A 20,920-nucleotide genomic window follows, 5' to 3' on the forward strand; every position below is an offset into this window, starting at 1 on the left:
TGTTCAATATGTTCCAGATATTTGTACAGCCTTTCACTTTCAGAGCTTAGAGCTTTGCTGATGGCTGCATCCACACAGGGGGATGTTCGTCAGAATGAAGTCTGATTTGCCAACAGTATTTAAAAGGCTCATGTTGTACTTGCAGCTTTGATCCTGATTTACTTCCTTTGGCTGCTGCCTGACTTCTAGGCAGATTATTTTGTGCTGAATTCGAGCAGTCTTCACTTGGCCTTTGCAGAAGGAGTTTTAGCTGCATCCGCACTGCTGCTACCGTTGTTTTTTGCATCGTAAATTGTCTGCCTCCAATCAGGAATGGTGTGGCCAGGCTGCCTTATAGAGTCAGAGCTGAGAATCCAGTCGAGGCACCTTTGAAAAGTTAAACTTGTTCCATCTTGTGTTCAGGGTGTACATGGGATTCCTTTAGGCTTTGCCTGTTAGCCTAAGAATGCTGCCATAGACTGTTATTTGTAAAAACCGTTCTTGTTTATTTACAGGTCGACGTACAGCTCAGCACTCTACACAAGGCTGTACATTTGCTTCCCACCGGTTACTTAATCATGTCACATTGCATCATAGTTGCATCTGTATCATGTGCCCTGATGTTAACCCCTTTCTCTACATCTTGGATAGATAGAGTCCCTACTGTGCAGAAGAAGGCCATTCGGCTCATTGAGCCTGCACCGACAACAATCCCACCCACGCCCTATCCCTGTAACCCATGTATTTACCCTGCTAATCCCCCTGGCACCAAGGGACAACTTAGCCTGGCCAATCAACCTAATCCGCACATCTTTGGGCTGTGGGAGGAAACCAGAGCACCCCGAGGAAACACACACAGACACGGGGAGAAGATGCAAACTCCGCACAAACAGCCACTCAAGGTTGGAATTGAACCTGGATCCCTAGCACTGTAAGGCAGTAGCACTGTGCCACCATGCTGTCCATAGTCTTTAGTCCAACTACTTACATTCACCTCCACTACCACGCAAAGTCTTGGATTTCACAGCCTTTGAGATGCCTTGGCCAATGTCCCTGATCTAGTCCTGATTTAATTTGGAAATTGAGAATGAACTGTTCTTTCTAGTTGTTCAATAGGAGTGTCTTCCACCTGGCTGGTTGGAGAGTTCCTACTTGTTTCTGGTTCCTTGTGTCCATCTGGATATAAATAGTATGTCCAAGATTCCATGGGTCTCCTTCCCAATGATATCAAGGATCTTGGATTCCCTCAGATATTTCCCTGCTCCGTCTCAATGCTACACAATCTGGGCTGTGGGGTTCTTTCCATTGCAATGCTGTCTCTCTGACGGTGTTGTATCTACACAAACTGTGTCAATTTCAAGTCTCATGCTCTGTGCCTGAATTTGAAATTCAGAACATGACTGTCTCATTGTTGCTCCTCACATGCCTTAACTTTCTCAGGGTCCTGCAAGCTCTTAATGTTAGATGGTGGTGGTGCTTGTTCTTGAGCTGGATGTTGTGTTCTCAGCTGTCTTCCTATGAATAGTAATGATGGTGAGATCATGTCTTTCAGTGGTGAAGTTCTGTAGTTAAGGGGGGGCTCAGTGAATGTACTTTTTAAAATCAATTCCTTGATTGTTCAAACTCCTCTTTCTGCTTCTCCATTCGATTGAGGATATCTAGGTGAACTCGTCACAAGCATGGAGCCATATTTCTGTGCAAAGTGATGAAGCAGCTCACTAGCAAACTGAGCTTCTTTTTCTGACATCACAATGACCGAGACACCACATACAGCAAAGATTCTTTATCATGATTCAGGCAGCACAGTTGCACAGTAGTTAGCACTAATGCCTCACAGTGCCAGGGACCTGGGTTCAATTCTGATCTCGGGTCACTGTCTGTGTGGGACAAAGAACAAAGAAAATTACAGCATAGGAACAGGCCCTTCAGCCCTCCAAGCTGGCACTGACCATGCTGCCCGACTGAACTAAAACCCCCTACCCTTCCAAGGACCATATCCCTCTATTCCCATCCTATTCATGTGTTTGTCCAGACGCCCCTTAAAACTCACTATCGTATCTGCTCCACCACCTCCCCAGCAGCGAGTTCCAGGCACTCAACACCCTCTGTGTAAAAAAAACTTGCCTCGTACATCTCCTTTAAACCTTGCCCCTCGCACCTTAAATCTATGCCCCTAGTGATTGACTCTTTCACCCTGGGAAAAAGCTTCTGACTATCCACTCTGTCTATGCCCATCATAATCTTGTAGACTTCTATCAGGTCGCTCCTCAACCTCCGTCATTCCAGTGAGAACAAACCAAGTTTCTCCAACCTCTCCTCATAGATAATGCCCTCCATGCCAGGCAACATCCTGGTAAATCTTTTCTGTACCCTCTCCAAAGCCTCCACATCCTTCTGGTAGTGTGGCAACCAGAATTGAACACTATATTCCAGGTCCTGCCTAACTAAGGTTCTATAAGGTTGTAACATGACTTTGCCAATTTTTAAACTCAGTGCCTCGGCCGATGAGGGCAAGCATGCCATATGCCTTCTTGACTACCTTCTCCACCTGCGTTGCCACTTTCAGTGACCTGTGTACCTGTACACCCAGATCCCTCTGCCTATCAATACTCTTAAGAGTTCTGCCATTTACTGTATATTTCCTATCTTTATTAGGTCTTCCAAAATGCATCACCTCACATTTGTCCAAATTAAACTCCATCTGCCATCTCTCCGCCCAAGTCTCCAACCGATCTATATCCTGCTGTATCCTCTGATGGTCCTCATCGCTATCCGCAAATCCACCAACCCTTGTGTCATCCGCAAACTTACTAATCATTTGTTGTTGTTGTTCGTCCATCGTCGTCGATGAGGACCTCGACACCATTAGTCATTATGAGGCTGGATGCGGTGTGTCCGAAGATGACTGATCAGGCCAATTTGGGCACGGAATGCCCTGGCACATATTGGGCAAACTTGTGTAGGTGCTGTAGTTGTTGCGCTGGTGGCTCTGGACTTGCGCAGCTCGCACTTAAGTTGTGCTTCAGCATTACTCCTTGCTTCATAAGCTTGACAGCCCTTGTGGATGAGGCAGCGCCAGGTAGGGCGGTTTTGTGCCAGCATTTCCCAGGTGGTCGTGTCTATGTCAAGCGACTTCAGGGAGGCCTTGACTGTGTCTTTGTAACGTTTCTTCTGCCCTCCATGAGAGCATCTTCCAGCAGAGAGTTCCCCAAAAAGGAACCGCGTGGGTAGGCGCTCGTCCAGCATACGGATGACATGACCTGCCCACCGGGTCTGTGCTCTCATCAGCAGTGTGTGGACTGATGGTAGACTTGCTCTAGAGAGAACTTCAGTGTCTGGTACTTTGTCTTGCCATCTGATGCGTAATATTCTGCGAAGACAAGTCATGTGGAAATGATTGTGCTGTCTTGCATGCCTTCGATACACAGTCCACGTTTCACAGACATACAGGAGGGTAGTGAGTACCACGGTGCTGTAGACCTTCAGTTTTGTTGCTGGGCTGATTCCTCGATGTTCCCATACAGTGGAACGCAGTCTACCGAAAGCAGAACTTGCCTTTGCTATTCTGCAGTTAACTTCTGTATCAATAGTCACTGCTCAGGAGAGAGTGCTGCCAAGGTAAGTGAACTGGTCCACTGCCTGTAGTTTCTGCCCTTTGATTGTGATTATGGGTTCTGTGTACGGTGCATGAGGAGCAGGCTGGTGCATGACTTCGGTCTTTTTAATGTTGATGGTGAGTCCAAAGTTGTCACAAGCCGTGGAACATTTGTCCATACCGACTTGCATCTCTGGCTCTGAAGCCAGTATACAGGGCGCAGTCATCGGCAAAGAGGAAGTCTCTCAGAACAGTCTCCTTCACTTTGGTAATAGCTTGAAGTCTCCTCAGGTTGAAGAGCTTCCCATCCACTCTGTACTTAAGGCTGATTCCAGCAACACTGTCCTGGAAGGCATCATTCAGCATGGCAGTCAACATCATGCTGAACAGTGTGGGTGCGAGCACACAGCCCTGTTTGACACCATTGGTGACTGGGAATGCCTCAGAGGATTCTCCGCCGTCCAGTACTCTGGCCATCATGCCATCATGGAACTGGCGTACCACCTGAATGAATTTGGGGGGGCAGCCGAACTTTGACATGATCCTCCACATGCCTTGTCGGCTGACAGTGTCGAAGGCTTTCGCGAGGTCAACAAAGATTGTGTAGAGCTTGCGATTCTGCTCCTGACACTTCTCCTGAAGTTGGCGCGCGGCAAAAATCATGTCAATAGTCCCGCGACCTTTGCGGAAGCCACACTGTGACTCTGGAAGCAGGCCCAGCTCCAGATGAGTGACCAGGCGATTTAGCAGGACTCTTGCAAGGGCTTTTCCTGCGATGGAGAGCAGTGAGATTCCTCGATGGTTGTCGCATACTTGCCGATTGCCCTTCCTCTTGTAGAGGTGTACGATGGAAGCATCTTTAAATTCCCGAGGAATGTACCCTTGCTTCCAAAAGGACTGGAACAACTCGGTGAGCTTCTCGATAAGTACAGGACCAGCAACTAATCATTTATATATATTACGAACAGCAAAGGTCCCAGCACTGATCCCTGAGGAATGCCACTTGTCACAGCCCTCCATTCAGAAAAACACCCTTCCACTGCTAGCCTCTGTCTTCTATGGCCGAGCCAGTTCTGTATCCACCTTGCCAGCTGACCTCTGACCCCATGTGTCTTCACCTTCTGCATCAGTCTGCCATGAGGGACCTTGTCAAAGGCCTTACTGAAGTCCATGTAGACATCATCCACTGCCTTACCCTCATCAATCATCTTCGTCACTTCCTCAAAAAACTCGATCAAGTTAGTGAGGCATGACCTCCCCTTGTTGCCTCTCGCTAATACGTTCATTTATTTCCAAGTGGGAGTAAATCCTGTCTCGGAGAATTCCCTCCAATAATTTTCCTACCACTGACATAAGGCTCACCAGCCTGTAATTACCTGGATTATTCTTGCTACCCTTCTTAAACAAAGGAACAACATTGGCTATTCTCCAATCCTCTGGAACCTCTCCTGTAGCCAGTGAGGATACAAAGATTTCTCTCAAGGCCCCAATAATTTCCTCCCTTGCCTCTCCTCAGTATTTTATATGGAGTATATCCCATCAGGCCCTGAGGACTTGTCTACTTTTATGTTTCTCAAGAACCTGAATACCTCCTCCTTTCTGATCTCAACGTGATTCAAACTATCTGCACGCCCTTTCCCAGAATCATCATCCACCAAATCCTTCTCTATGGTGAATACTGGCGCAAAGTACTCATTTAATACCTCGTCCATTTCCTCTGACTCCATGCATAGATTCCCTCCCCTGTTCTTGAGTGGGCCAACCCTCTCCCTCGCTACTCTCTTGCTCTTTATATATGTATAAAAAGCCTTGGGATTTTCCTTAATCCTGCTGGCCAATGATTTTTCATGACCCCTTTTCACCCTCCTTACTCCTTGCTTAAGTCTGCGTGTTCTCCCCATGTCTGCATGGGTTTCCTCCGGGTGCTCCGGTTTCCTCCCACAGCCCAAAGATGTGCGGGTTCAGTTGATTGGCCATGCTAAATTGCCTCTTAGTGTCAAGGGGACTAGCAGGATAAATACGTGGGGTTATGGGGATAGGGTCTGGGTGGGATTGTGGTCGGTGCAGACTCGATGGGTCAAATGGCCTCCTTCTGTAGTGTGTGGATTCTATGATGCCTCTGTCATGGTGCCAGACAATGACCATCGCCAACAGGAGAAAATCTAACCATCTCTCCCTGACATTCAGTGACATTACCATCAGTGATTCCCCCACTATAACATCCTGGGGAGTTACCATTGCCCAGAAACTGAACTGGATTAGCCATATAAATAAATAGTGTGGCTCCAAGAGGAAGTCAAAGGCTAAGAATCCTGCAGTGTATAACTCACCTCCTGACTCCCCAAAGCCTGTCCACCATCTACAAGGCATAAGTCAGGAGTGTGATGGAATTCTTTCCATTTGCCTGGATGGATGCAGCTCCAACAACACTCAAGTAGCTTGACTCCATCCAGGACAAAGCAGTCCGCTTGATTGGCACCACATCCACAAACATTCAATTCCTCCACCACCAACACACAGCAGTAGCAGTGTTACTATCTACACGATGCACTGCAGGAACTCAGCAAGGCTCCTTCGACAGCACCTTCCAAATCCATGACTGCTACGATCTAGAATGGGGGAGATGATGGCCAAGTGATATTATCGCTAGACTATTAATCCAGAAACTCAGCTAATGTTCTGGGGACCTGAGTTCGAATCCCACCACGGTACGTGGTGGAATTTGAACTCAATAAAATAAATCTGGAATTAAGAATCTACTGATGACCATGAAATCATTGTCGATTGTCAGAAAAACTCATCTGGTTCACTAATGTCCTTTAGGGAAGGAAATCTACCAACCTTACCTGGTCTGGCCCACATGTGACTCGAGAACCACAGCAATGTGGTTGATTCTCAACTGCCCTCGGGCAAATAAGGATGGGCAATAAATGCTGGCCAGCCAGCGATGCCCATGTCCCATGAATGAATACCATCTAGAAGGACAAAAGCAGCAGATACCTGAGAACACCGACATTTAGAAGTTCCCCTCACTCACCATGCTGACTAGGAACTATATCACCATTCCTTCACTGTCGCTGGGTCACGAAAACATATGAGGCCTAGAGTGACCCTGGCTATTCCATCCCACAAATAGGGTGGGGTAATGACAGGAACAGTCATCGAAGGGCATTGAGGCAATACTGGCCTCATGGAGCCTCAGGGTTTACCAGCCTAATCTTCATTGCTCTCTCCTGTGGAATCTCCCAAGCTAGCTGCTCCTCTTCCACTAGCTGGTAAGTAAAGGCAGTTCCTTGTGCTGCTCCCTCGCATTAGGCCACAAGCCCATACAGTGAGTGACCTGAAGCCCAGGTGCGGCTTAAGGACTCTATCCTCCCGCTTTATGAGGTTATATTGTCCCTTGCCCTGCCTCTTCATAGAAATCATAGAAATCATAGAAACCCTACAGTACAGAAAGAGGCCATTCGGCCCATCGAGTCTGCACCGACCACAATCCCACCCAGGCCCTGTAGGGATATGAGAGTAGGGCCTGGGTGGGATTGTGGTCGGTGCAGACTCGATGGGCCGAATGGCCTCTTTCTGTACTGTAGGGTTTCTTCCTATGATTTCTCCCATATCCCTACACATTTTACCCACTAATCCCTCTAACCTACGCATCTCAGGACACTAAGGGGCAATTTTAGCATGGCCAATCAACCTAACCCGCACATCTTTGGACTGTGGGAGGAAACCGGAGCACCCGGAGGAAACCCACGCAGACACGAGGAGAATGTGGTATGGCTCAGGTGTTTTGTAGCACCACTGGAATTTTTTCTCATGCTGTAGGGATGAGGCATCCCTCCTTGAGCAACAAGATGTTTGGAAACATTTGGATCTCAATTCAATAATACTATTAGCTGATCTCAGCTTGCCTTATAACAGATAAATTGTATTATTGATGAAGTGAAATAAATGGGATGGTTCTCCACAACCTGTGAGGAATCACATTTCAGTTTGTGAGGCCTGGCTAGACATAATTCAAGGATTCACGATGGAATTGATTTCATTCGAAGATGAGCTGATGTTAGCTGTTAAAACGTCCACAAGCCTTAATGATTTGGGATCCAAACAGCCCTTGTCTCAACAATTATTGGTTATTTTCACAAAAGTAAAACCTGTCTATTGATCTCCATGTTCTCCAATATTTTCAGGATTGCCATTTGAGGACGTGGATGCTATAGTTAAGAAAGTCTACCAACGCCTCTACTTTCTCAGAAGACTAAGGAAATTTGGCATCTCAGCTACGACTCTCACCAACTTTTACAGATGCACCACAGAAAGCATTCTTTCTGGTTATATCACAGCTTGGTATGGCTCCTGTTTTGACCAAGACCACAAGAAATAACAAAGGGTCATGAATGTAGCCCAGTCCATCATGCAAACCAGTCTCCCATCCATTGACTCCATCTACACTTCCCACTGCTTAGGAAAAGCAGCCAGCTTAATCAGGGACTGCATGCACCCCAGACATACTCTCTTCCATCTTCTTCCATCGGGAAAAAGATACAAAAGTCTGAGGACATGTACCAACCGACTCAAGAACAGCTTCTTCCCTGCTGCCATCAGGCTTTTGAATGGACTTATCTTATCTTAAGTTGATTTTTCTCTACACCCTAGCTATGACAATAACATTACATTCTGTACCCTCTTGGGTGGCATGGTAGCACAGTGGTTAGTACTGTGGCCTCACAGTGCTAGGGTCCCAGGTTCAATTCCGGCCTTGGGTCACTGTCCGTGTGGAGTTTGCACATTCTCCCCGTGTCTGCGTGGATTTCCTCCGGGTGCTCCAGTTTCCTCCCACAGTCCAAAGATGTGCAGGTTAGGTTGATTGGCCATGCTAAATTGACCCTAGTGTCAGGGGGATTAGCAGAGTAAATGCATGAGGTTATGGGAATAGGGCTTGGGTGAGATTGTGGTCAGTACAGACTTCTTGGGCTGAAGGGCCTCCTTCTGTACTGTAGGGATTCTACGATTCTCCTTTCCTTCTCCCCAATATACACTGTGAACAATAGGATTTGTCTGTATAGCGTGCAAGAAACAATACTTTTCATTGTATCCCAATACATGTAACAATAATAAATCAAATCAAAGGACTTGAAGCAGCTAAAGGCCTGTGGCCTCTGGTAAATATCCTACCTCTGGGCTCCTTGAACAGTTTCCTCAAAACTGGAACATTTATTCTTTTCATAGAAAGAAACCCTACAGTACAGAAAGAGGCCATTTGGCCCATCGAGTCTGCACCAACCACAATCCCACCCAGGCTCCACCCCCATATCCCTACATATTTTACCCACTAATCCCTCTAATCTACGCATCCCAGGACACTAAGGGGCAATTTTTTTTTTTAGCATGGCCAATCACCCTAACCTGCACATCTTTGGACTGTGGGAGGAAACCGGAGCACCTGGAGGAAACCCACGCAGACACGAGGAGAACATGCAAACTCCACACAGACAGTGACCCAAGCCAGGAATCGAACCCAGGTCCCTGGAGCTGTGAAGCAGCAGTGCTAACCACTGTGCTACCGTGCCGCCCTAATCAATCCAGAAAGCAGTTAGCAGTTCATAAATTGAATGTATCATGCAGCTTTTGCTCTTTTCAATTGAGATTTGGCAGACAATGGCCAGAATTCTCCGATCTTGTACATCCGTTGTGACTGCCAACGAGAATGGAGAATTCGGCGCTCAGCCAAAACTTCATTCACTGCAGCGAGACTTGAGAATCCCAGGCATGGGCGAGGTCAGAGAATTCTGGCCAACATTTTTTGATTAATATCTGAATGTTCCCTGAAAATATTAGGAACAGAAATTTAAGCGATAACATTCCTGTTTTAAGAAAGGATGTGCAAAAGTTCAAATTTTAATTCATTCATGGGGCATGGCCATCGCTGGCTGGCCAGCATTTATTGCCCATCTCTAGTTGCCAGAGGGCAGTTGAGAGTCAACCACATTGCTGTGGCTCTGGAGTCACATGTAGGCCAGACCAGGTAAGGATGACAGATTTCCTTCCCGAAAGGAACCAGATGGGTTTTTCCGACAATCAGCAATGGTTTCATGGTCATCAGTAAATCCTTGATTTCAGATTTTTAAAAATTGAAACCAAATTCCACCATCTGTTGCGGTGGGATTCGAACCCAGGTCCCAGAACATTAGCTGAGTTTCTGGATTAAAAGTCTAACCATGATACCATTAGTCCATCGCCTCCCCTGCCTTTAAGTAATAGGCAAAGCTCACAATCAACCTGCAGTGATGTTTGAAGAAAGTTTTGAAAGGATTGATGGAAATCTGATATGTAATTAATTAATGCTGGGTCCCCTACTGTGACGGTTCCACTGCCTCCTGGTCTGAGTGACTTTCTCCCATTGCCGAAGGAGCATCTGTCGATACATATAATGTCAGCCCAGACAGAGGGCTCAAGGGTCATCACCGGACTTCTGATTGTGATCAGTGTCCTGAAAAGTTCAGCCTCTGTTAAATATTGACATTTTTATTTGTGTTCATGATTTGTGGTAAAATTATCTGTCAACACAGTGACGCTCATTAAACAATAGCATTGTGGGCAGCACAGTGGCACAGTTGTCAGCAATGCTACCTCACAGCACCAGGGACCCGGGTTCAATTCCTAGCTTGGGTTACTGTCTGTGTGGAGTCTACATGTTTTCCCCGTGTCTGTGTGGGTTTCCTCCAGTTTCCTCTCACAGTCCAAAAGACGTACTGGTTAGGTGCATTGGCCATGCTAAATTCTCCCTCAGTGTACCCGAACAGGCGCTGGAGTGTGGCGACTAGGGGATTTTCACAGTAACTTCATTGCAGTGTGAATGTAAGCCTACTTGTGACACTAATAAATATGGCGAAACTTTCCAAGGACATTCTTGAGAGTATTACCAGATTTGGAGGAGATCTGAGGTCTTGCAGTGGTGTAGGGTTGACGAGGTTACAGACATGTGGAGGGGGAATTTCAAAACTAAGATGAGAATTTTGAAACGGAGAACCGAAAAGCAGTGAATGTTATCTCAGGGATCATAGGCTAACCAGGTCTTGCTCCAAGTTAGAATATAGGCAGCAGAGGTTTGGATGTATGCACATTATACATTTGTGCTGAGTCACGTATATGGGCAGGATTTTCCGGCTGCACTTGCCCTGACACCGTAAAATCCCGCCTGAGGTCAACGGACCTTTCCATGGTCCGCTCCTCGCCCGCTACGATTCCCGTGATGGGCGGAAAGGGAAAATTCACCCCATGTGTGTGCGAAGTGGAAATGAGATTGAAGGTATTTGCAAATGAAGGTTAGGGAGTTAGTATTGACATGCGCGTGTTGGAAAATGGGGTTAGAATAGATGGGTGCTTGATGGCTGGTGCAGGCACGATGGGCTGAAGGGTCTCTTTCTGTGCTGCAAAATTCTATGACTCGATGACAAAGGTAAAAGGCAGACAGGAAGAACTGAAATGCTGCCAGTTAGAGGAAGGTTCATGTTGATGATAACTTTGCTGCCTATTTGATGTTAGATTGACCAGTCTCGTTTCTGAATGGGATGTTTTGAAGTTCCCCAAATGAACAGTAATGACCTGGAGATCCTTTCCCCACTTGTTTCTTGAAAGAAAATAAAGACTTTCACTTGTACAGCGCCTTTATTGAGCTCAAAGCGCCTTGCAGCTAATTAAGTACTCACTGTTGTAATGTAGGAAATGCAGTCGCCAATGTATGCAAAGCAAGCTCCCACAAGCAGCAACAGAATTAATCTACAGATTATCTACGGCTGGTTCAGAGTTACATGTTGGGCAGATTCCAGAAGACCAAGCCTGCTTTCCTTTTTCCAACAGTGCCCTGGGATCTTTTACATCCAGTAACAGTTTTAACAACACCAGGTTAAAGTCCAACAGGTTTATTTGGTAGCAAATACCATTAGCTTTCGGAGCGCTGCTCCTTCGTCAGATAGAGTGGAAATCTGCTCTCAAACAGGGCACAGAGACACAAAATCAAGTTACAGAATACTGATTAGAATGCAAATCTCTACAGCCAACCAGTTCTTAAAGATACAGACAATGTGAGTGGACATCCCCCATTGAGAGGTCAGGCAGCCTTTCTTAAAAATCACATCTGAAAGATGGCATTCCAATAGTACAGCGTTCGCTCTTGTGCCAGCCTTGATTATGTGCTCGACTCTCTGGAGTGAGGCTTTAACCCACAACCTACAGACTCCAAGGTGCGCTACCAACTTAACCCAGGTTGACAACATTTTGGAGGGGGAACCATTATGACATTCTCAATTAATTGCCACCATCCATTATGAATTCAATTCAGTATGCCTGTGTGTCCCTGTGAGCATTGTTACATTTGAAAGAACAGCATGTTCCACTGCTGGTACTGTGGTTTTTGTCCAGTGACAAGGGTTGGACCTGCGAGTGTGTTGGTAAGTTCCCCAGCTCTGTTCAAGGGTCAGTGACGAGCAGTTTAAGAGTCAGTCAGCGCAGGGATGCTAAGCAGTAAGTGTGCTCTGTGCTGGCTGTAGGACACAGGAAAAGACTCAGGAGCTGTTTGGTAGTTCTACATTGTAGAAAAGGCTATGGTTAGAATATACCCCCAGAACCACTAACTGACCAGAAAGTGAAGGCGCAAAGTCTGATCTTTCTAATGTGGGGTGGCGATGGCCTAATGGTATTATTGCTAATCTATTAATCCAGAAACTCTGCTAATGTTCTGAGGGTCCTGGTTCATATCCTGCCATGGCAGATGGTGGAATTTGAATTCAATAAAAAATATCTGGAATTAAGAATCTAATGATGGCCATGAAATTGTCGATTGTTAGAAAAACCCACCTGGTTCACTAATGTCCTTTAGGGAAGGAAATCTGCTGGTCTGGCCTACATGTGACTCCAGAGCCACAGCAATGTGGTTGGCCTTCAACTGCCCTCAGGCAACTAGGGAATGGGCAATAAATACTGGACAGACAGCGACATCCATGTCCCACCTATGTATAAAATGAGCAATTGAGTTTAAGGAACTCATATAGTTGCTCTGGATTTGAAACAAGAGTGAATTTAGATTTCATTTTTTTTGGGTGTCTCAGGGAGAGATCCAACTGAAGAAAAAATCAGGAGGCTGCCAGAAGAAAATTGTTTGAACCTGAATTAATCCAACAAAGAAACCTTGCTGTTGTGACAGTGGTAAATCTTCACTGGGGTTTTGTGTCTGTAAAGGTTGCTGGGACAAAATCTATATTGAAATTTTTCCAACCTTTTTGTTTAGTGCAATACAGTTCATTTTTATTGTCTAATAATGTTTTATTTCTTTTGTTAAAAGTTCATCAGCAGACTCTGTGAATATATGCAGCAAATGCTCTCCACAGTTTAAAGAAATAAACGCTATGATCAACGCCCAAGTTAGGTTCTACTCTGAGATCTAACTTGTTCAGTGTTAACATCAGTGGGATTGTAATAAATCCAAGAAGATATCTTAACTGAAGTTATGTACTGTTATGTATGTAGTTGGAGGTCTTAAAGTCACTGCCTTTAAGAGAATGAGTCAGGTGACCAGGGTGGAGCTTACTAGGTCAGTCTTGTACTGACTGTGCTATTGCCACGATGTTGAATAAACTGTTCCTGTTTATTTTACACTTCCTTACCTTGCGATCTCTTATTAGTCCAATGTTAAACCTCATACTTAACTTGTACAATGGGAAGGCGATGGCCTAGTGGTATTACCGCTAGACTATTAATCCAGAAACTCAGCTAATGTTCTAGGGACCCGGGCTCAAATCCCACCATAGCAGATGGCGGAATTTGAATTCAATAAAAAAAAATCTAGAATTAAGAATCAACTGATGACCATGAAACCATTGTTAATTGTTGGAAAAACCTATTGGATTCACTAATGTCCTTTAGGGAAGGAAACCTGCTGTCCTTACCTGGTCTGGCCTACATGTGACTCCAGAGCCACAGCAATATGGTTGACTCTAAAATGCCTCCAGGGATGGGCAATAAATGCTGGCCAGCCAGCGACACCCATATCCCATGGATGAATAAAAAAAACGCCCCTTCTAACTGCCAACTGTGTCTCTGATTTGTCAAAATGTGAACTCCTAACCCTAGTGAAGATGAAAGTTGCATCCATATGGGGTCGCTCATGTCCTCAGGTTGTCCCGAGTGCCTTACAACCACTGAATTACTTATAAAGACTAGTTGGCAAACATAACTTTCAATTTGAACACAGCAAGCTCCCACAGCTTAGAGAAATGGGCAGTTAATCTGCGTTAGGCAGCATTAGTTAAAGGAGGAAAGTCGCTCATAAATGTCTTTAAATAACACCACGGAATATCCTGAAAAGGCAGGCAGGGACCTCAGCTTAATTCTTGACCAGGTAGCACTCTCTCAAGACATCACTGAAATGCCAACTTACCTGAGGTCAGAGGATCCTTCCGTATAGCCACTCAATGAGACATGGAATGTTGTTGCGGTAATAACAATAGTTTTGATCAATGGGTTGTAGAAATCAGGGTTATGAAGATGGTGAGGTTATATTTTTCTATAGGTCAATGGATGAGATCTGTGATTGAAATTCCCCATTAAATTAAGATTTTGCAAAGATTTACTTTCTTGTGTGACAATATCTCAAAATAAAATTCAGCTTGCTACGAGAATTCAGTTTGGCTTGGATATATATATTTCGGAGCTATTCATTCTAGAACCAGATGTTCCTTCCCAGAGGTGCCTGTGTAAAGTTATCTGTGATTCTGTTGCTTTATGGGAAGGTACAGACCATTCTCCGAGGAATTTTGCTTTATTTGAGGTGGACAAGGTCATGGGGTCCTGGGTAGAGTGGATGGGACATACCTATCTCCCTTAGCAGAAAGGTTAGTGTCTGGGGGCATAGGTTGGAAGTGACTGGGAGAAGGATTAGACGGGAGATAGGGAAAAACATTTTCAGCCAGAGGTTTGTGAGGGTCTGAAGGTCATTGCCAGAAAGGGTAATGGAAGCAGAAACACTCAACTCAATTAAAAAGGTGGAGTCCCGTAACCTCCAGGGCTACGGACCAGATGCTGGAAAGTGGTGCTGGATGTATTGTGTTTTGGCCGGCATGACATGAGGGGCAGAATGGCCTCCTGCTTTTCCTAAATTTTCTAAATGCCTGAAAAGGAGGAATGTGCAGGGATGAGCGGAGGAGTGGCAGGGTGTGGATTGCTCTTTCGGAGAGCTAGTATGGGCACAGTGGGATGAATAGCCACTTTCTGAGCTGGAACGATTCTATAATTCAAGAACAGCTTCTTCCCTGCTACTATCAGACTTTTGAATGGACCTATCATATATTGAGCTGATAAAAGCAAAATACTGTGGATGCTGGAATCTGAAACAAAAACAGAAAATGCTGGAAAATCTCAGCAAGTCTGACAGCATCTGTGGAGAGAAAATAGAGCCAACATTTCGAGTCTGGATGACCTTTGGTCAGAACTATATTAAGCTGATCTTTCTCTACATCCTAGCTATGAATGTAACACTATATTCTGCATCCTTTCCTTTCCTACTCCCCTATGTTTTGTCTGTGTAGCTCGCAAGAAACAATACTTTTCACTGTATCCCAATAATCAATCAATCAATTCTATTCTATGAATGCTCGCATAGATAATGGGATGGTCATGGACTGGCCAGAAACTGACAATACTCAGAATGTGGCCTCTACCTTTCTAAATAGTCGCACTAATGTTGTGTTGTTACTGGAGAAGGCCTGGATCTCACTGTAAAAATTGAAAGGACTTTAAACTCTACCAACCTTCCCAACTTTGTGCATTATTTAGAAGAATGCATATAAAAGCGAGCGTGACATGCATACAAACACACTTCCAGCAGCAGCTACTGGATGGTGTTTAGGAGACACAAAAACCCTGGCCTATTTTTCACTCTCTCTTCCAGGGATTGGCAGGCTAATTGTTGCTACATGCCTGGGGCCCTAACCGAGAATTTAACACAGATTAGAAATCCAATCTTGTCTGGTCTGTATAGCTCGCTGTCTGTCAGAGACCAGGGTGGCAATGTGGCAATGTCACAGAATCACCATTGACCCTTCCCACTACAACGCCGCTCTTTAAAAATTAAAGATGTGCAGAGGAAAGGGTTAACGCTGTTATTTAGGTTGCCAACCCTTCAGGTTTGTCCTGGAGTTTCCAGGAATTGAAGATCCCACGGCACTGCGGTGTGAAACCCGAGAGAATAATCTTCAGGGCATTAAAAAAGATGTTTTTATGCCACATTTTTGCAACATTTCTCTTTACCAGATATAAAAATATTAAAAATGGGGAGACAAGGCTGTTTGGCTGACAATCAAACATCATCCAATTGGGTAATGAGTCTTTGTGCTTTCCAATTGGTGTAGGAAGGCAGTGCATCACAAAGATGGATGTGTTGGACGACTGATGGCTGGAGGGTGGGGGCAAGTCATGCGATGAAACCTCCAGGGATACGTTTAATCACAGTTGGCAAATCTAGTTGTTATAATTACCTGGCATGAAAGCATTTTCTTCAAGGCCTCAAGAATTAAACAAATTTTAAACATCAATGCATACAAATCATGTCCCAGCTGGTCACTGATGTAGTCAGCACTTCCCTCCTACGTTGGCTCTGATGGTTAATATTACACACTCTTCCCGCACTCCCATTCAATTAATGATCCTCAGGCTCTCAGTTAACAGAGGCTGAATCACCCATGAAGCTTTTATTACTGCATCTGTTTACATTACTGAGAGCAGCGACTCAGGGCTCACATTAACAGAGCAGTGAACAAACCTTTTCTACATTGTCCTCCGTTCCGTGGATTTAAATGCCTGCTGTCCATGGCGGTAAATCCATCTCTGTTTCAGACGCATGTTATTTTAGTTCAAGCGAAACCAAGGAAATTCCTGAACACTGAGTATGCTGTTCCAGTGCACAGCAGTACCCAATCTTTAGTCGGTTTTCTCCCCTCCAGCCCTGAACTCATGTTGGGGTATAGCTCAACAGTGGCAGGAGGCCGGGGGGGGGGGGGGGGGGGCAGGGGGAGGGTGGAGTTAAGTTGGCCTCTGGGACAGTACCTCACCAAAATCCTATTCTTATTTGTGTGGCCTATAATGTTCAGGAGTACACTTCTCATATCATATCAGTGGTTTAGAAAATTGTTTTCATCCATCCATACATTGGGTCGGACTTTACAGCCATGCTCGCCCGAAGACTGGAAAATCCCACGCGAGTCAACAGACCTTTGCATGGTCCTGTCCCGCCCGATTCCCGTGGCGAGGCGGGATGGGAAATTTCCTCCGATTGAGTCCTTTTGACTTAATGGCGAAGACAAGCAATGCAAGCATCCACCACCTCTACACCTTGGTTGCACTGGAGCCAGTCGCCGTGGTTTCTTCACCAGCACTTCCCAAACCCACAACCTCCATCACCCTGAAGGGCTGATCACGTGATTTGATGATGATGTCATTAGGGTGTTTGCAGAGGCTGCTGTTTTACTTTTAGTTTTGTATTCTTCAGTGCAGGGAATATTTCTTTCAATAAATTCCTCTGTGCGTTTGAATCTCCATGTGCAAACCACATCTTTCTCCAACAAGTAAAAGGGCATCCAGATTTTGACAGACATCACTGTTCTTTCTTCATTGCCTGGTCCAAATCCTGGAATGCTCTCCATACAGCATCACGTGGGCCCCTTCACCATAAGAACTGTAGTTCCACCGCCACCTTTTCATGGACAACTAGGGGTGGATAATAAAAGCCATCCTTGCCAATGTAGCTCATTATCTGAAGAGTGAATCTTTTCTTTAAATTAAAAGCATGTTGGACTCATAGGGATTGAATTTCTGTGTTACAATTTCGGTCAAAACCAACAACTTATTTGAAAAAACTGAAATCCCAGTTACTAGTAGAATGAAGACACAAGATTTCATGATTTAAAACAAATAATTCTCACTATACAAGAGTCAAACAAAGAAAACACTAAACACCACCGTGGGTAACCACCCATACTCTAAAATCCAGAATCATAACATAAGTTAGAAAAAAATTCACAGGCAAATGGCAGTAATTATAAACTATAAATTACACATTAAATGATAGATATAACGGAGAAATCACAGAAATCACAGAAACCCTACAGTGCAGAAAGAGGCCATTTGGCCCATCGGGTCTGCACCGACCACAATCCCACCCAGGCCCTACCCCCATATCCCTACATATTTACCCACTAATCCCTCTAACCTACACATCTCAGGACACTAAGGGGCAATTTTAGCATGGCCAATCAACTTAACCCACACATCTTTGGACTGTGGGAGGAAACCGGAGCACCCGGAGGAAACCCACGCTGACATGAGGAGAATGTGCAAACTCCACACAGACAGTGACCCAAGCCGGGAATCGAACCCAGGTCCCTGGAGCTGTGAAGCAGCAGTGCTAACCACTGTGCTACCATGCCGCCCCGGCTACCGTGTCGCCCAATTGTACAATTTGTAAGAAAGATCTTACAAATTGTCTGGACAGTTCATTCAGCACATATCTTAATCTCAGCACCGAAGACTTTAAAAATTCTGTCTTCCTCAAAGAATTTCAGTTCCTCTCCTTCTAGGATTTAGTCTGATGCCCAGCCAACAGCGGGGCACAACCAACCCGAATTTCACAGGCACAATCTTCACCAGTAACGGCACATAGCTGCAGAAACCTTTCAACTCTTCTTATGACACCCAACGACGCCCACATCCTTTGAACGAATGTTTGAAAACTGTCAGTGGGTTATGCAGAGGGTTATAGATAACAAGATTATGTTCAATGTAATAAGAGTTTATTGGGAGCAATTGGAAACTGCATTTTGGAGAATAGGTGATTATAACGAATCATTTAGAACAAAGAACAAAGAAAAGTACAGCACAGGAACAGGCCCTTCAGCCTCCAAGCCTGTGCCGAACCTGATGCCCAAGTAAACTAAAAAAAAACCTTCTGCCCTTACTCGGACCGTATCCCTCTATTCCCTCCCTATTCATGTACCCATCCAGATGCCTCTTGAATGTTGCTAATATGCCTGCTCCACCACACCACCTGCGTCCCAGGCACCCACCACCTGAAAAACTATCCCCGCACATCTTCCTTAAACTTTCCGCCCTCTCACCTTGAACCTGTGCCCCCTTGTAATTGGAAAAAAGCCTCTGACTATCCACCCTGTCTGTTCCTCTCATAATTTTGTAGAGCTCTATTGGGTCTCCCTCCAGTCTCGATTTTTCCAGTGAAAACAACCCTACTTCATTCAACCTCTCCCCATAGCCAACGCCCTCGAGACAAGGCAACACCCTGGTGAACCTTCTTTGAACTCTCTCCAAAGCTTCCATGTCCTTCTGGTAGTGTAGTGTCCAGAACTGCACGCAATACTCCAAATGTGGCCTAACCAAGCTTTTATATAGTTGCATCATGATATCCAACTCCTGTACTCAATGCCCCGGCTGATGAAGGCAATCATGCCACGTGCTTTCTTAATCACCTTGGCCACCTGTGTTGCCACTTTTAGGGAACTGTGGAGCTGCACACCCAGATCCCTCTGCATGTTAATGTTCCTAAGGATTCTGCCATTTACAGTATAATTCACACCTAAATTTGATCCTCCAAAATGTATCACCTCACATTTGTCCGGATGAAACTCCATCTGCCATTTCTGTGCCCAACTCAACAATCTATCTATATCCTGTTGTATCCTTTCACAATCCCTGGCACTATCAGCAACTCTGCCAATCTTTGTGTCATCCGCAAACTTACTAATCAGACCACCCACATTTTCCTCGAGATCATTTATATATATTACAAACAACAGAGGTCCCAGCACTGAACCCTGCGGAACACCACTAGCTACAGATCTCCATTCTGAAAACACCCTTCCACCGCTACTCTCTGTCCTCTATAACCAAATAACAATTTTAACAACACCAGGTTAAAGCCTTTAACCTTTTAACCTGGTGTTGTTAAAACTGTTACTGTGTTTACCCCAGTCCAACACCAGCATCTCCACTCTATAACCAAGCCAGTTCTGTATCCATCTAGCCAGTCCATCCGGAATCCCATGTGATTTTAGTTTTTGTACCAGTCTGCAATGTGGGACCTTGTCAAATGCCTTACTAACCTCCATATAAACTACATCCACAGCCCTTCACTCATCAACTTTCTTTGTCATCTCTTCAAAAAACTCAGTCAAGTTGCTGAGACATGACGTTCCCCGTATAGAAACCATGCTGCCTGTTACTAGCTAGTACATTTTCCTCCAAATGTACATATATCCTGTCCATCCAGTCCAAGGGGCGGCACGGTAGCACAGTGGTTGGCACTGCTGCTTCAGGGACCTGGGTTCGATTCCCGGCTTGGGTCACTGTCTGTGTGGAGTTTGCATATTCTCCTCGTGTCTGCGTGGGTTTCCTCCGGGTGCTCCAGTTTCCTCCCACAATCCAAAGATGTGCGGGTTAGGTTGATTGGCCATGCTAAAATTGCCCCTTAGTGTCCTGAGATGTGTAGGTTAGAGGGATTAGTGGGTAAATATGTAGGGATATGGGGGTAGGGCCTGGGTGGGATTGTGGTCGGTGCAGACTCGATGGGTTGAATGGCCTCCTTCTGCACTGTAGGGTTTCTATGATTTCTATGATCAGTATCTTTTCCAGAAGATTCTCCACCACTGACCTCAGGCTCGCCGGCCTATAATTTGCTGGATTATCCCTGTTTCCTTTCTTAAACAAGGGAACAACATTGTCTATTCTCCAGACCTCTGGAACCTCGCCTGTAGTCAAAGAAGATGTGAAGATATCTGTTAAGGCCCCAGCTATTTCTCCCCTTGCCTCCCGCAGTAACCTGGGATAGATCCATTCTGGCCTTGGGGACTTGCCTACCTTAATGAAGGTAATTAATTAATTTAGGAGAGCAGATGAAAAAATTGACTAACAGCTGATGAAATTATTTACATTTGGAGCAATACTTGGAGGTGTATGAGAAAATTGGGTGCACTTGAAGTAATAAGTGGTGAAGTATATTCAGTGAGTGAATGAGTTCTACTGGGGTGAGTGGATGGGTGGAGCTGTCTTGCAAATTGTATGGTTCATACCAGGTGTGATATGGTGAAGTATTTGTACTTATATTGTTCATATTGAAATGTACCAATCACCAAATCTGGCAATGCAGAAATATGCAATATATTTTGGGCAATTGGAGATTGCTGGCAAACATTATTCCTTTCAATCGATCATAAATGTTTTAATAATGCTGAAGTGTATGACCTACAGCTTCACTGGCATTGACTATCTCTATTTCAAACCATCTTA

Source organism: Mustelus asterias, chromosome 12 (assembly GCF_964213995.1).
Source record: "Mustelus asterias chromosome 12, sMusAst1.hap1.1, whole genome shotgun sequence".
In the NCBI taxonomy this organism is placed as follows: domain Eukaryota; kingdom Metazoa; phylum Chordata; class Chondrichthyes; order Carcharhiniformes; family Triakidae; genus Mustelus; species Mustelus asterias.